Source organism: Cupressus sempervirens, chromosome 1 (genome assembly GCF_028749045.1).
Source record: "Cupressus sempervirens isolate cs-2001-9-10 chromosome 1, ASM2874904v1, whole genome shotgun sequence".
In the NCBI taxonomy this organism is placed as follows: domain Eukaryota; kingdom Viridiplantae; phylum Streptophyta; class Pinopsida; order Cupressales; family Cupressaceae; genus Cupressus; species Cupressus sempervirens.
In genome coordinates this window covers 774,988,743-775,003,185 of record NC_143118.1, presented here as the reverse complement: position 1 = coordinate 775,003,185, position 14,443 = coordinate 774,988,743, and the positions used below count along the sequence as shown (strand labels likewise).

General features: G+C 35.7%; 1 protein-coding gene across 2 annotated transcripts in view; it reads right to left on the bottom strand.

Moving 5' to 3' along the window:
- LOC149580169 (metal tolerance protein 5-like) overlaps positions 1 to 14,443 on the bottom strand; it is a 182,637-nt gene that overhangs the window by 143,953 nt on the left and 24,241 nt on the right. The window lies entirely within an intron of this gene.

The window sequence follows — 14,443 nt, the reverse complement described above, 5'->3', positions numbered from 1 at the left end:
CTTGATAGATTTATTTAAATCTCGAGTTTCTCAAGAATTTGTTCATGGTTAGTGGTGGGGTAATGGTCTTCCTATACTTTCTCATCCTATGTTGGGGATTTCTTGGATTCGGGAAGTTTTTTCCTTTAGGAAAACTTTGGACATTTATTTGGCTGCAACTGGTTAGAAAATCAACAAGAAAAACTCCTCTATTAATTAATTCAATACTCTAGACCCTATTCAATGAGGATTGCTAACATCTTGAGATTTCAAATTGGGTTTGTCCCTCTAATTTATTGGGATATTCCTATTACTGTGGGTAGACAGCCTAGGCTCTTTTGGCAAAACCTGCTTGATAAGTTGCAGCAAAAGGTTAATAAATGGACTCGTAAATGGATTTCAACAGTTGTCTGGGACTCTGGGTTACTCTTTCGCAATATGTGATTCAAGATCTTCCTATCTATAGAAGCATGGTTCAGGTGGCTCCTGTGTATTTTCTCAAGAAGTTTGATCCTCTCTCTTGACAATTTCTATGGAGCGGTAAATTGCAAAACTCTAAATGGAGTCTAATTAGATGGGATTTTACTTGTAGGCCTAAGGAGGGAGGTCTTGGCTTCCACTCTACTAGTGTGAGTGGTCAAGCTCTTGCAACTAAGCTATATTGGCATTGGTGTTCCTCTCAGAATTAACTTTGGCTTGTATTCTCACGCATAAGTGTTCACTAGGAGATGACCCTATAAATGTCTCTCAATTTCCTTTGGAGGTTATAGGATATATGTTTGGCATACTTTGAAGATTGGGGGGCTCAATTGATTAAGAGGGGCCTTTTCTGGATATGTAACAAAGGCTCTAGAGTGATTCTTGGGATTGCAATCTCCTCTTTTGTTCATGTACCAACATCTACAAGCTCTTTGAGATTATTTTTTGTTTCTTGAATGAAATAAGGTAGCAAATTATAAGATAGTTCAAAATCTAGGCCTTGTTGCATAGAATAGAAGAATTCTTCTGATTAGCTGCTAGGGGGCTCAAAGAGGGATCAAAACAATATAGTTTAAAATCTGGGCCTTGTTGTTGTTAAGGAAATAGCTTCGTTCAGATTGAAGCAAACAAACTATTAGACATATTTGATCATTGTATAAATACATTTGCTTGTGTAAATTTTTATGTGTGTGTGTGTGTATGTATATATATAATCTTATTTTAAAACTTAATCACACATGTATATATACTTAATGAACAAAGTGATGTTAATATTTCATAGGGTGCCCGCAGCAGATATTCTTCCTTATACTCTTACCAAATGATCGGGTATTACCACATCAAGACATGATCAAGGTATGTTTGATAGCATTGATTATCATTAGTAATATTGTCAATGACACTACTGTTATCAATGGGAACCATTGATAATATATGAGTATCATTATCGGTTGGTAATATAAATAACGACTGGTGTATGTATTAGTTATCAAGTATAATGACTGTGATTAGTTACTGCACGTAGGGTCATGACCCTACGTGGCTTATGCCATGTAGGGGTCATGCCTCTACGTGAAGCAACTCTTGATAACATATATATTAGAGACTATCACTGCTTCCTAAGAATGAGATCAATAAAATTGGCAATCTCATTACCAAAGTAAGCAGTCAATACTTATTATATATATCAGTCAAACCAATAATATATTCAGCAGCGATAAAGATATTGTATAGTACAGTTGTGTGCTCATACATATATTACTTTATGATTATAATATTCTCAGATTTATCTGAGATCATATCTCAGTTGTGATAAAGAGATCCATACTAACTTTGAATTGAAATCTGAAAGCAATATACAAGGACTGTAATATGGTCCATCAGATATATTCAGAAATTAAAGGAACTATTGTTCTCTCTATAACACATCCATATTCCTTAACATGGTATCAGAGCCTAACTAGAGAAGAATAAAGATGTAAAATTTTGAATCAAAATATCAGAGTTACAATAAGAATTAAAGGAGGAGCAATCACAGTGAATGGCGTTAGAGTTGAGGATAGACTCAAAGGCACTTCAAGTTTTGTTTCATGGAAAAATCGAATTATAGCAATACTTCAAGAACTTGAATTGGATTCCTACATAGAAGAAGACAAGAAGATGCCTAAAGATGAACCAGAGAAGACATCATGGAAGAGATGTAACAATAAGGCTAAGAAAACAATCATTGATGCTGTCAAAGATCATATTCTTCCATCTATACAAATCTGACAACTGCTTATGAAGTGTTTAAGACCATTCAAAATACATTTAAAATCAACAATGCAAGCAGATTACTTACTTTAAAGAAGAAGCTCTTGAACATCAAAATGATTAATGGGGGGCATTTCAGCCTACTTCTTGAGAATTTCCAAATTGAGAGACCAACTCTCTACTATTGGAAATAATGTAGATGATCTGGAACTATCCCTAATAGCCCTTAGAGGATTACCAATCTCTTTGGAAATCTTTTATCCAATGCATTAGTCGACCTTCACTACCTAAATTCAATCAACTCGAGAAAGATTGCACTCAAGAAGAATCTCAACTAATATCAAGAGGGATCAGTCCAAATAAAGAGGGAGAAATTCAAGCACTACATGCAAATTCAAGCAACAAAGGGAAGAAAAAGAAATTTAAACAAAAAAGAGGAAATAACTACCAACATCATAAAAACAGAGATCTCTCTAAGGTCCAGTACTACAGGTGTGATAAGTTTGGATATACACACAAGTTCTGTCCAAAAGGGAAGAAAGCTCAAGCAACCATAGCTGAAGTCAAGGAAGTTGAGGATTTTGTATTCTTCTTAGCCTTACCAAGTGAATTAAACTCAATTAGAAACACCTGGATAATCGATAGCGGAGCATCAAGACACATAACCGGATTTAGAGACCAGTTTGAAACATTTGAAGGACACTCATCTAAAGAAGTCACAATTGGAGACAATTCCACCTATCCAGTAAAAGGAATTGGGACCTGCTCAGTCTAATTAAGGACATGAGTTAACTTGCAATTGAAAGATGTTCTCTTTGTACCAGGCATTAAGAGGAATTTGGTCTCTATTTCAAGCCTAGCTGATCAAGGATACCAGGTTAACTTTCAGGAAGATAAAGTTTTACTTTGGCCTAAAAATTCTAACATTAAGAATGTTATTTCTATAGGATCTAGAGATGGTAGTTTATACAAACTATGTAACAATCAAACATGTACTAAGCCATGAAGCATCAAATCATAATGAAATTTGGCATAGAAGATTAGGACATCTCTGGTATAGTGCCCTACCTACTATAAGAAAGATTACTACTAAATTACCTCATCTAAAATTTGAACATATTGGAATTTGTAAAGGATGTGCTCTAGGGAAGAACAAAAAAGGATCTTTTCCTCCAACTGAACATAAGTCTAAAAATTTACTAGAACTTGTTCACTATAGTGCCTCTCATGTTTGTAGTCTGTACCTTGTCTATTTTGATTCAAGAGATACTCGATACTCTTATTTTGTACCTTGTGATGACCCGAGGGTCGAATGTTATACTTTGATTCAGTACCTTAGATGATATACTACTATGCTATTCAATTTATCATTTTGCATGTTGATGCTATTTTGAGATGACAGTAGATCTATGATGATTTTTGGTTATATGGTTTTTTTGGACATATTTGTTGGTTATGTTATGAGATGAATTTTATGCTATGGTTATTTACTTCATTCTTGTATCTTTACGCTTTTTGCGAATGTGAGTGATGTAAATGGATTGAATAGGTATTTTAATACATGTTGCTTTGGCTATGATATTATATGCAATTGCACTTGATCGTGTATTTTAGTGTGCAGGAATTATATCCCTGGCAGTGGCACATGGAGTTAGTGATTCAGCTGTTCATATTTTGCCAATGTCATCCCTGTATGGTCGACGTATCCTTATTTAGTTGTTTTAAATTAAAACCTTTCGATGATTAGTAAATCCGAACTTATCTGCATTATGTGACTAGACCAGTGAGCGTGTCTATGCATTCAGAAGTTCGCATTGTCACAAAAGTGTTGTGTTTTTCTATAATTTTGGGTTTTCGAGTTTTAAATCTTTTCGGATTTAATTTCTAGCAGCTTTACCTTAAGTGAATTTTCATTACGGATAATAACCTGTTTTCATTACGGATAATAACCTGTTTTCATTTGGGTCGATTCAGAGTTTAGCTACTCCAGCTGGCTATTTGCCATAATCGACTATTCACTTGAAAAGTGAATAAGTATTGGAAAAGTGAATTAATTATTCACTTCTCACTTTTTAGAATTGGAAATTTGAGAGCCATTTAGAAATCCTCTTCTGAAGGATTCTTGTTTTGTTTGTTCTGAGAGCTGTGAGCATGGGATTTCGCGAGGTTGGTCTTGTTGGATTCAGCTCGGGGAGTTTATGCTTTGCCGCCATTTTCAGCAGATTTGGCGAGTGATTTATTTTATTGTGTGAGTTACTGTTTCTGCCCCTTTTGCTGTCAAGTAGGGCTTTCTCATTTTACTGTTTTCGCTCCATTTCAGCTTCCATTTCTTGTAGCAGCATGTTAGAAGGTTGAGAACTAGTGTTCCCCTCTGTTTCTGTATGTTGCTTCTGCCCGGTTGGTCGGGTATGAACGTTTTCCCTATTTTTGAAATGGGAGTTTGAGTTTTTGAGCCGTTATGCCGGCCAGTTTTGCATATGGTGTCCAATTTCAATTATTTTTGGATTTTCAGGGTTTTTGCACCGAAAGGCCAAATGAGTTTTAATTTCAGAATTTTTTCAAAATTTGGGATTTTTGCCTCGTTTTGTGTGCCACCCTGTTTTCTTGGCACAATGTGGGTCGTGGACTTGGATGATTCGTTTGATATCCGTCAAACCACTTTTGCACTTTATGTTGCATTGGGATGCGTGTAGCATCCGTCATCTTGATTATGTTTTCGGTTGATTGACTTTCTGTTTGTGTTCTCATCCAGTCCTTGTGTTGATCTTCCTGATGGTGGTGCGCCACACACATGTACATCTGTCGGGTGACCTGCAGGGCCCAATCTTCCGTGGTACTTCCATAAGTTGTGATCATTGGGGTTGGGTTGGGAGTTTGCATGCCTATGGGCACTCATCGTTGGATGAGCATGGGTAGGGTAGGGTAGCATATGGAGGGGGCTTCTATCTTGTATCTCGGTGTTCATAGTGCCAGAGTTTGGCAAAGGAAGCTTTATATAAGTGATAACTAAATAAAACATTGAGTGGTAATAACATTAAAGATAATAAAATAGTACTTCAATGTATGAGCCTTCCGTTGAGGAAGTTGAGTCTACACAGTGTATGAGCCTTCCATTGAGGGAGTTGAGTCTGCACAAATCCGAGCTTGGACTTGTCGATGCCAAGCGACTCTCCATGATGTCAGCCCCTACATAGTAGCCCATTGAGATGTTTGACTGGGACCTGTAGTTTATGCATTGTCTATATCTTGGATTCAGTCATCATACTGCTTGGCGTATGTGTTAGCCATGGATGTTGTTTGGCGTGTCTGTGGTTGGATCATTATCTCCATCAGCACGGTGAGTGTGGACCTACGGGTGCCATGTGGTTGGGAGGCATAGCTACGTTCACCACTGCTAGGGACCGGTGTACAGAGACGGTCTTGTATTCTAGTGCGACCGTTGTTGGATGTGCTCACTTGGTACTTCGGTTTATAGAGTATGCTTCTTGTGATTTATGCTTTCATTGGGATGTTGTTTATCATGTTTAGATGATCTTAGTTTTGATGCATTCTTTGTTATGATGATTAGCATGTGATAGGTGATGTTATCTACTTCCATGTTTACCTTATGCTTTACTACTAGCATGTTAGATTTTCTTATGCTTTTGTTATTAGCATGTTTTAGTAGTGATGTCCCTACAATGACAGTACAAACGATTTGATCGGTGGCTTGGGACGTTACGCGCGGGGGATGGCTAGGGCCCACGATGGCCTTATGACGCCATTGAGGGTTGGGAGGAACCATGCACTGATTTTGGTTGTTTTGTACATTGCGATGTCATTTCAGTTATTGCAATGTTGCTTTAGTCCACTGCAATGTTCCTTCTATACTTTTACCTTTACCTGTTAGATGGTTAGATGTTCTTTCCGTATTTCCTTATTTGGTTTGAGTGTTCTTGCCTCGAAATGTGAATCCGGTACTCCCCAATGTGGAGGTCCTGAACTCAGTTTTAGTTTGTTGTTTGTCCTTAAATATTTTTCTTGTGTTCTCTGGGTGACCTTTTATCAGCGTGGTGCAACACTATTGTGTCACACGCCCATAGAAATTATATCGTGTGTCCCTTGATTCTATCGCATGCCTCTTGGAGAAGTATGGCACCTCCTTGTAAGAAATATCAGACGATACCCTTAAAGTATCACACGCCTTCGAGAGAAGTATCGCCCAGTCCCTGAAAGTGTTGCCCTCCTTTAGGAATGTCGTGCGATACTTTTCAGTGTTGCATTGAAGTATCGCCTGGGTTTTGTAAAAACCTGTGCGGGCAGGCAGCGAGCACTTTTCGATTTGATCCGAACTTTTTGGGAGTTGATTCGGATACCCTCTTTGGTGTTCTCCAACCCTATGGTGTCGCATTTTGATTCCGGTTTTATGTGTTTCCGTAGTCAATCCCTTGGGGTTTAAAATATATCATTTAAGTAAAAGTTCATTATACTTAAGATATATTTTAATATATGCGACAATTCATTTAAGATAGGTTCCAGACCTCTACAAGCTAAGATAAAGATTCTAGAAAATTTCAAGGTTTCAGAAATCCAGACTTAGCCAAATTTCAAAGCTTCAGGATTTCAGACTTAGCCAATTTTCAGGAGTCAGCATTTGTCTGTCAGCTTGGTTGATCTCGTATGTTTTCTTATTTATGTTTTGGTTAGTAGTGGCGTTTGGAGATCCTTTGGTGTTTGGTTGATTGTTAGTCTTCCGTTGTGATCTTTATGATCTGTGTAGGTTGTTATCATGTGCACTTACACTTGGTTTTAAAAATTTAAAAAAAGATTATCTTGCTTGTATTTCATCCTTAATCCAAGGATCTCCAGGCGGGGCATTACATCCACACTGATTTATGTGGTCCAATGTCAGCACCCTCACTAGGGGGATGTTTGTATTACGTAATCTTTGTCGATGATTATTCTAGGAAAAATTAGATATATTTCCTAAAAATCAAAGAGTCAAATTTAGTATTGTTGAAATTCAAAGAATTTAAAGGCTTGGTAGAAAATCAAACAGGGAAGAAAATAAAGACTCTAAGATCAGATAATGGGGGTGAATATATATCTAAAAAATTTAAAGAATTTTGCATTTCTGTAGGGATTAAGAGGGAGAGTACAGTACCTTATAATCCTCAACAAAATGGAGTCGCAAAAAGAAAAAAAAGAACCATCATTGAAGCTGCAAAAGCCATGATGCATGATCAAAACATACATATCTTATTATGGGTTGAAGCCTCAAATATAGCTGTGTACATCCAAAACAGATGCCATCATTCAATCTTTAGAGAATATAACACCTAAAGAAGCCTTACAGGGATTAAGCCAGCTGTAAGCCATCTAAGAATCTTTGGTTGCCCCATATACATTCATGTTCCCAACGAAAAGAGGACTAAACTAGAACCCTCCAAGAAGAAAGGCATATTTGTTGGCTATAGTGAAACCACTAAAGGATACAAAATTTATGTTTCAAGACAAAGATCTATTGAAATCAGTAGAGATGTTAAATTTGAAGAAGATGCAGCCTACAAACTTTCTCTAAGTGTTGAAGATGATTTAATCACAGAATTGGATGAAAATCATACAATTGAGAATCAGAGGAAGAATATTATAGAAGATCATGAACCTCCATCATCTAATCTTGAGAATGTTAAAATTTCTAACAACAAGAAAAGACCACTATGGGTAAGAAAGATGATTGAAGAAAATAAAGTGGAACCTGATGAAGTATTTAGAGAAAGTAAGAGAAAAAGAAACCAAACATGCCATGTTGCACTTATGATCGAGCTTACAAAAATTGAACCATCAAATGTTGAAGAGGCTTTTACATGTCAAGCTTGGAAAGACGCAATGATTGAGGAATACCAATCTATCTTAAAGAATGATGTTTGGTGTTGGGTGGATATTTTCCAACCAACAGTTTTTGGTAAAAATCTAGTCGCAAAATAAAATGACCAGCCACAGCATGTGAGACAAAGTCTCTCCTACCTTAAAGGGAAGGCTCTCACTTCTCGCTATTCCTTGGATCAACTCAACGTAAGCAAGAAGTTGAAAGATCTTGTAAAAAGAGTGTTACTAATATCCTTTCTTCTTATCTTTCAAGAAAGAATCCACTTACTCATGTAGTGAGTAATGGGCATGGTGAATCTCTACTACACTTCTATCAAGAGCTGGAAACAGTGATACCAATAAACCTTCACTAACTTAAAGGCTAGCTGAAAATGTACCGGTTTGGCTCTAAATCCGGTCATACTTCTATATGGAAAAGCTTTACAATTAGGCCACAAAGACTCCTAAAAGTAAGAATAACTTAACTATTTTGCGAATTAAGAAAGAAGAATAAGCTATAGACAAAGCTTCTAGCTATATATTTCCACAATGGCTCCCGGTCAAAGCTTCGGCTCTGATTGCTTCTTAAATCACTATGTTCTTTTATTGAACACACAATAATAACATGAATCAAGACAATAGGCACAAATTATAGTCAAAGTTTTGAATCCAATTGCTTCTTTTATTCATTTTTCACCCAAATTTGTACTACACAATCAAAGTTATGCTTGCATAAATGTGGCAGAGCTTTCTAGCATACAATAAAAGATAATTTTTACAATGAGGGGGCACTCCTTTATATAGGCACAGGAGTTGAGAAAAAAGTGGGAACAACTCAACCAACTTTAACCTAGTCTAACTAAAAGAGAAAATATAGGGTTAAATGCAACTGCACATGCAACTCACATTAAATCTTTTACATATGCATGTAACTCGCATTACATGTAATTACACATCTTCATGTAATACATCCCCTTCAATTACAAACATGAAAGAAGAAGAAGAAAGATGGAAGAGAAATGAAAGAATCCTAGGGATTTTTCTGAAGGGCCTTGTATTTGACAATGCAATCTCGGATGATCACAGGATTGGAAGTTCCTATACTTTGTGCCACTGCATTCACCTTGATAACTATGTTGTTGCATCTTTTGATAACCTCTGACTCTCTTTGATGAATTGTCCATTATCATTTGAAAACTTTGACATGTTCAAGCTTTCCTTGCTCAAGTTGTCGTGAATTCTCCTTTTGTAGATTGGCACATTTTGGATTCTTTGGCACTTTGAAAACCTTCTTGACGATGTCCGGATGTAAACTCAAAATAACTTTCCATCAGCACCTTTAATTTTTTTTAAAAGTAAATTGATTGGCGCATGGGAATGCGTGCCAATGGAGATTGCTGATTTTCAAACGTAACTTAGGGTCTTCAAGATGTTATTGCATGAAAAATGATTACATGTAAGTGCAACATGTAACAAGGGATGAAGGATGAGATGGAATGCATAGGTGGATGGTGGACAAGCTTTTCCATGTAAGTGCAAATGGAAGATTGAGATGCAAAGCATGGAAAGATGTGAAAAATGGAAAAGTATGTATTTGCTCATGGAGGCGTGAATGCATATGGAGGCATGGAAATGGAAAATGGAGGGATAATGAGCTTTATAGTCACTTAAGTGAAAAGGTGAACTCAAAGTGCATGAAAGATGAAAATGACATCTTTTTGACTTTTCAAAAAGTGACTTTTAATCAAAATCACACCTTTGAGATGCAATTACACGTAAGGCATTTCGTGTAATTGTGTCATGCGAATGGATGCAGAAAGTGAGATAAGTGAAAATGGAAGCGGAAAATGGGATTACATGCATGTGCAGATGGTGAATAAGATGGAAAACATGTACTCGCATTTGTTGGATGGGATGTAAGTGTTGTGACATGGAAAATGGAAGTGGACCGTGATGATGCTTTCGCATAAAGTGAAACAAGAACAAGTTCTTGCAAAAGAACTTGTAATTTCTCCAAAGTGGAGAAAATTGGCAAGTAAGCACAAAATACAAAAATCAAAAGAAAAACATACCTTTAGAGAGTGACTCAAACATGTCAAGATGCATATGCACTTCAACACAAAAATTTAAATTTGAAAATTGGGAAAAAACCAAAAACAAGAAAAATAACAATTTCTTCATTTTTAAAGGAAAAATGCACTTTTAATGGCATTGATTTCAACAAGTGGCAATCATCAAGCAATAATGTGCATGAAAATAGCAAGATAAACATGAATTGATGAGAAAGTTTGAAAATATCCACTTACTTGGAGGTTAAAGAGCCAAAATAGCAAGTTTTATAGACTTGAAAACCAATTCTCCCTCATATCCGGATTTTCAAACAACTTTTTGACATTTTCCGTACTTGCATTTAACAAATATTAATGAGCAATGAAGGGTCGAATTTGACATGAGAATGCCAAATACATGGACTCCAAAGACAATATCATGCATTTAAAACTCAAAAAAAATCCCTCTTGATCAAAGGTATGGGCTGGAAATGCATTTTTTGAGTTTTTTGAACAAAAACATGACTTTTTTATGCCAAGATCTAGGCAGTTTTCGAAAACATGGCCAAAAATTGCATGTTCTTGAATTATTTTTGACTTGTGAATGCAAAAACGACTTTCCCAAATGCATTGACATGGATCAAAATGCAAAAAAGTGACTCCAAAATGCAAAAAAGTGAATAAAAACCCCAATTTTCTGAGTGTTTTTAGCAAAAACGTGATTCATAAAAGGCATGAAATGAATCCGTTTTTGGCTTCCAAGTGCAAAAATGTGATCCAAGATGTATTGCAAAGGATTGAAGATGCCAAAACGCCTCTTTTCCTTGCAAAAAGGTGATCTAAATCACTCTAAATAAATTTATTTGAAGATTTTTCCAAAAACATGCCCTTGGAAGGAGTTTGAAAAAATGTTTTTTAGCAAGATAAATCCATTTTTTATGTTAGAAAATCTATTGCCAAGCAAAAACAACCCCAATGAAAAAAGTCCCATGCAAATCCATCAAGAAAATCTCCATTTATGATCAAAATCGAGTTCTTGGAGGGCAAAGACATGCATTTCTTCAAAATTAGACTTTTTGGAGGCCAATACACATATTAAAACATGCTTTAGCTTAAAATCAGACCTTTTGGAGTCAATAGCATGTTTTAAAATGTGTATACAAGGCAAATCAGACCTTTTGGAGTCAAAAGCATGTTTTAAAATGTGCATACAAGCAAAATCACACCCTTTGGAGGAGGATGCACATTTTAAGTTACATCTCACATTTTGGATGTAAAGACATGAAAACCCAAGTTTTGATGCAATGACATCAAAAAGGTCCACTTATGATAGCCTTTTGATGTAATGACATCAAAAAAGTCCACCAAAATGAACTTTATATGCACTGACATGTAAAATGTCCACTTTTGATAGCTTAAAGTCATTTAATTCACTTAAATTTATAAAAATGTTACTAAATGGGTCATAAATAATATTTATCTATCAAATTTAAATATATAACATGTAAACATCATTTAAAAAGTAACATTTAAATAAGCATTTGATTTAAAAATCAAACATTAAACTGGAACTATATAGTTATATAGTCACTTTAAGTGAAAAATTAAAAAGTAACTCAACTTAAAATTATAACATAAAGTGCACTATAGTCACTTTAAGTTAAAAATTTAAAGTTAAAGTAACTTAAAAACATAACAAAAAGTGAATTTAAATTATATTTATCAAAAAGTGAAAGTCAAATTAAAAATATAACATCATATTTTTAATTTGTGTTGTTGCACCAAAAAGGTCCACTTTTGAGGCACTAAAACGGACATATCTCTTGACTGACAACTCCGATTGAGCTCTAAGTTAGACCAAAACAAAGGGAAAAACAAAAAGGCTCGACAGAAAGCAAAATGAAAAAGACTTGATAAAATCCTTCAACAAAACAATTTGATATACGAATTGAAATGGATCAATAGTTCAACATTAAGCAACTGAATATCAAATTCAAGCTTAGAGAAATGCGAAACTAGCTTGAAAAAGTTTCGTGTTGTTACCAACATTTTGTGGTGACAAAATGCAAGACAACATTTGGAAAGTTGTACCTAGACCTAAAGACAAATCTGTTGTCTCTTCAAAATGGTTATTCAAAATCAAATATGCATCGGATGGTAATACTGAAAAACACAAAGCCAGATTTGTTGCCAGGGGGTATTCTCAAAAGGTAGGAATTGATTATGAAGAGATGTTTCTTTAGTTGCCCAATCTACTTCTATAAGAGCCATTATCGCCATCGCGGCTTCCAAAGGGTGGAAGATACATCAAATGGACATAAAGACTACCTTTTTAAATGGTGCAATTGAAGAAGTATATATAGAACAACTTGAAGCTTTTGCTACACATGGCAGAAATCTTTACGTATGCAAACTAAAGAAAGATATCTACAGTCTTAAGCAAGCTCCCAAGTCTTGGTATGAAAGAATAAACAGTTATCTCTCTAAGCTAGGATACTCCAAAAATAAAGTTGATCCTAACATATATTTCAAAATATCTGATGGTGACATGTTAATACTTGTTCTCTATGTTGATGACCTATTAGTAATAGGTAAAGATCATCTTATTGCAAAATGCAAACAAGAACTTGTTGCTGAATTTGACATGAAGGATCTAGGCCTTCTGCACTATTTTCTAGGTCTAGAAGTATGGCAAAAGAAGAATTACATTTTCCTAAAGCAAGGAAAATACACCATTGATATCTTAACTAGATTTGGTATGATGGATTGTAAAACCCTATCTACTACAATGAAAATAAATCATCATAAGCTTAAAAATGAAGCGGCAAATTAAGAACCTACATATCCTACGTACTATAGACAAATTATTGGATCTCTTATGTACTTGGTAAACACTCGCCCTAATATTTGTTATGCTACTAATGTGTTAAGTCATTTCATGTGCAAACCTAAGAAGATTCACCGAATGGCTGCCAAGCATATTTTGAGATACTTGTGTGGTACTATTGAACTTGGCCTGAAGTATGAGAATGTTGAGATACAACTCTGAGGGTATCATGATTCTGACTGGGCAAATGGTTCCGTTGATCATAAAAGCACTACAGGGTGTTGTTTCAGTCTTGGATTGGCTATGATATCCTAGTTTAGTAGGAAATAGTCAACAATTGCTCAAAGTTCCACTGAAGCTCAATATATGGCTGCTTCCATGGGAGCTCGTGAAGCAGTGTGGCTAAGGAAGTTACTAGTTGAACTATTTGGGAAGCCCCTAAATTCCACTACGATTCATTGTGATAATCAAAGTTGCATCAAACTTTTTGTAAACCCAATCTTTCATAATCGATCCAAGCATATCGAGATCCCTTACCATCACATAAGAGATATGGTAGACAAAGATGTTATCAAATTAGTCTACATCAGCACTAAAGAGAAAAATGTCGACATATTTACCAAGTCTCTTGGAAAGTTGAAAGTGGAGTACTTCAGAAGTAAACTTGCTATGACTAAATTGTAATTGAAATTTCTGAGATTGAACCTCTGCATTATGTAATTAATATATTCATGAATATCTAATGTTGCAATATTGCATTTATGTGTTATGTCATGAAAGGTGACAATCTTTCATGGGATGTATGTGTAAGGTCGCAATTGTAAGGTGACGATCTCAACAATAGTTTGACCTATTATCATGATAGACTACATTAACTTGTCCTCGAATGTGCCAAAATTCATGATAACAATTGTATCAAGATTGACTACATTAAGTCACTATCCTAGAATGTGTTGGATATCTTGATGTTGAATATATTGTGTTTATTTGTTACCACTAAGTGTTTTCTCGAATTGTGTCGGTGATTATGATAATAAACATATCATGATTGACTCCTTAAAAGTTGTGTCCCGGACTGTGTTGAATATCATGATATTGAGATAGTTATTCTGAATTCTTGATCTATTACCATGACAAACTACATCAATTGTTGTCCCGAAATGTGTCAGATGTCATGATAATTTATGTATCAAGATGGATTACATATGTCTGAGTTTGTAATGCTAGCGATATTGTGTTGTGATGTGGAGCCTAATCAGAGTCAGAGGTTTATTCAATGTGGTTTCCCATTTAATTATTTCTACGAGGGTTTGGGGGTAGTGCCCCCAAGATGGGGTCAAGGGGCAATGCCCTTGCGGGGTCCTGGGGCAACGCCCCAGGTGCACTCCTTGTTGCAGTATAGGGTGGGGTTGAGGGGCAACGCCGCCAAGGGGTTTTTCAAAGGTAGCAGCCCCGAAGCCAAAACTGACTCATTATTGTAAAAGGCATCAACTGCAATTTTTCTATTGGA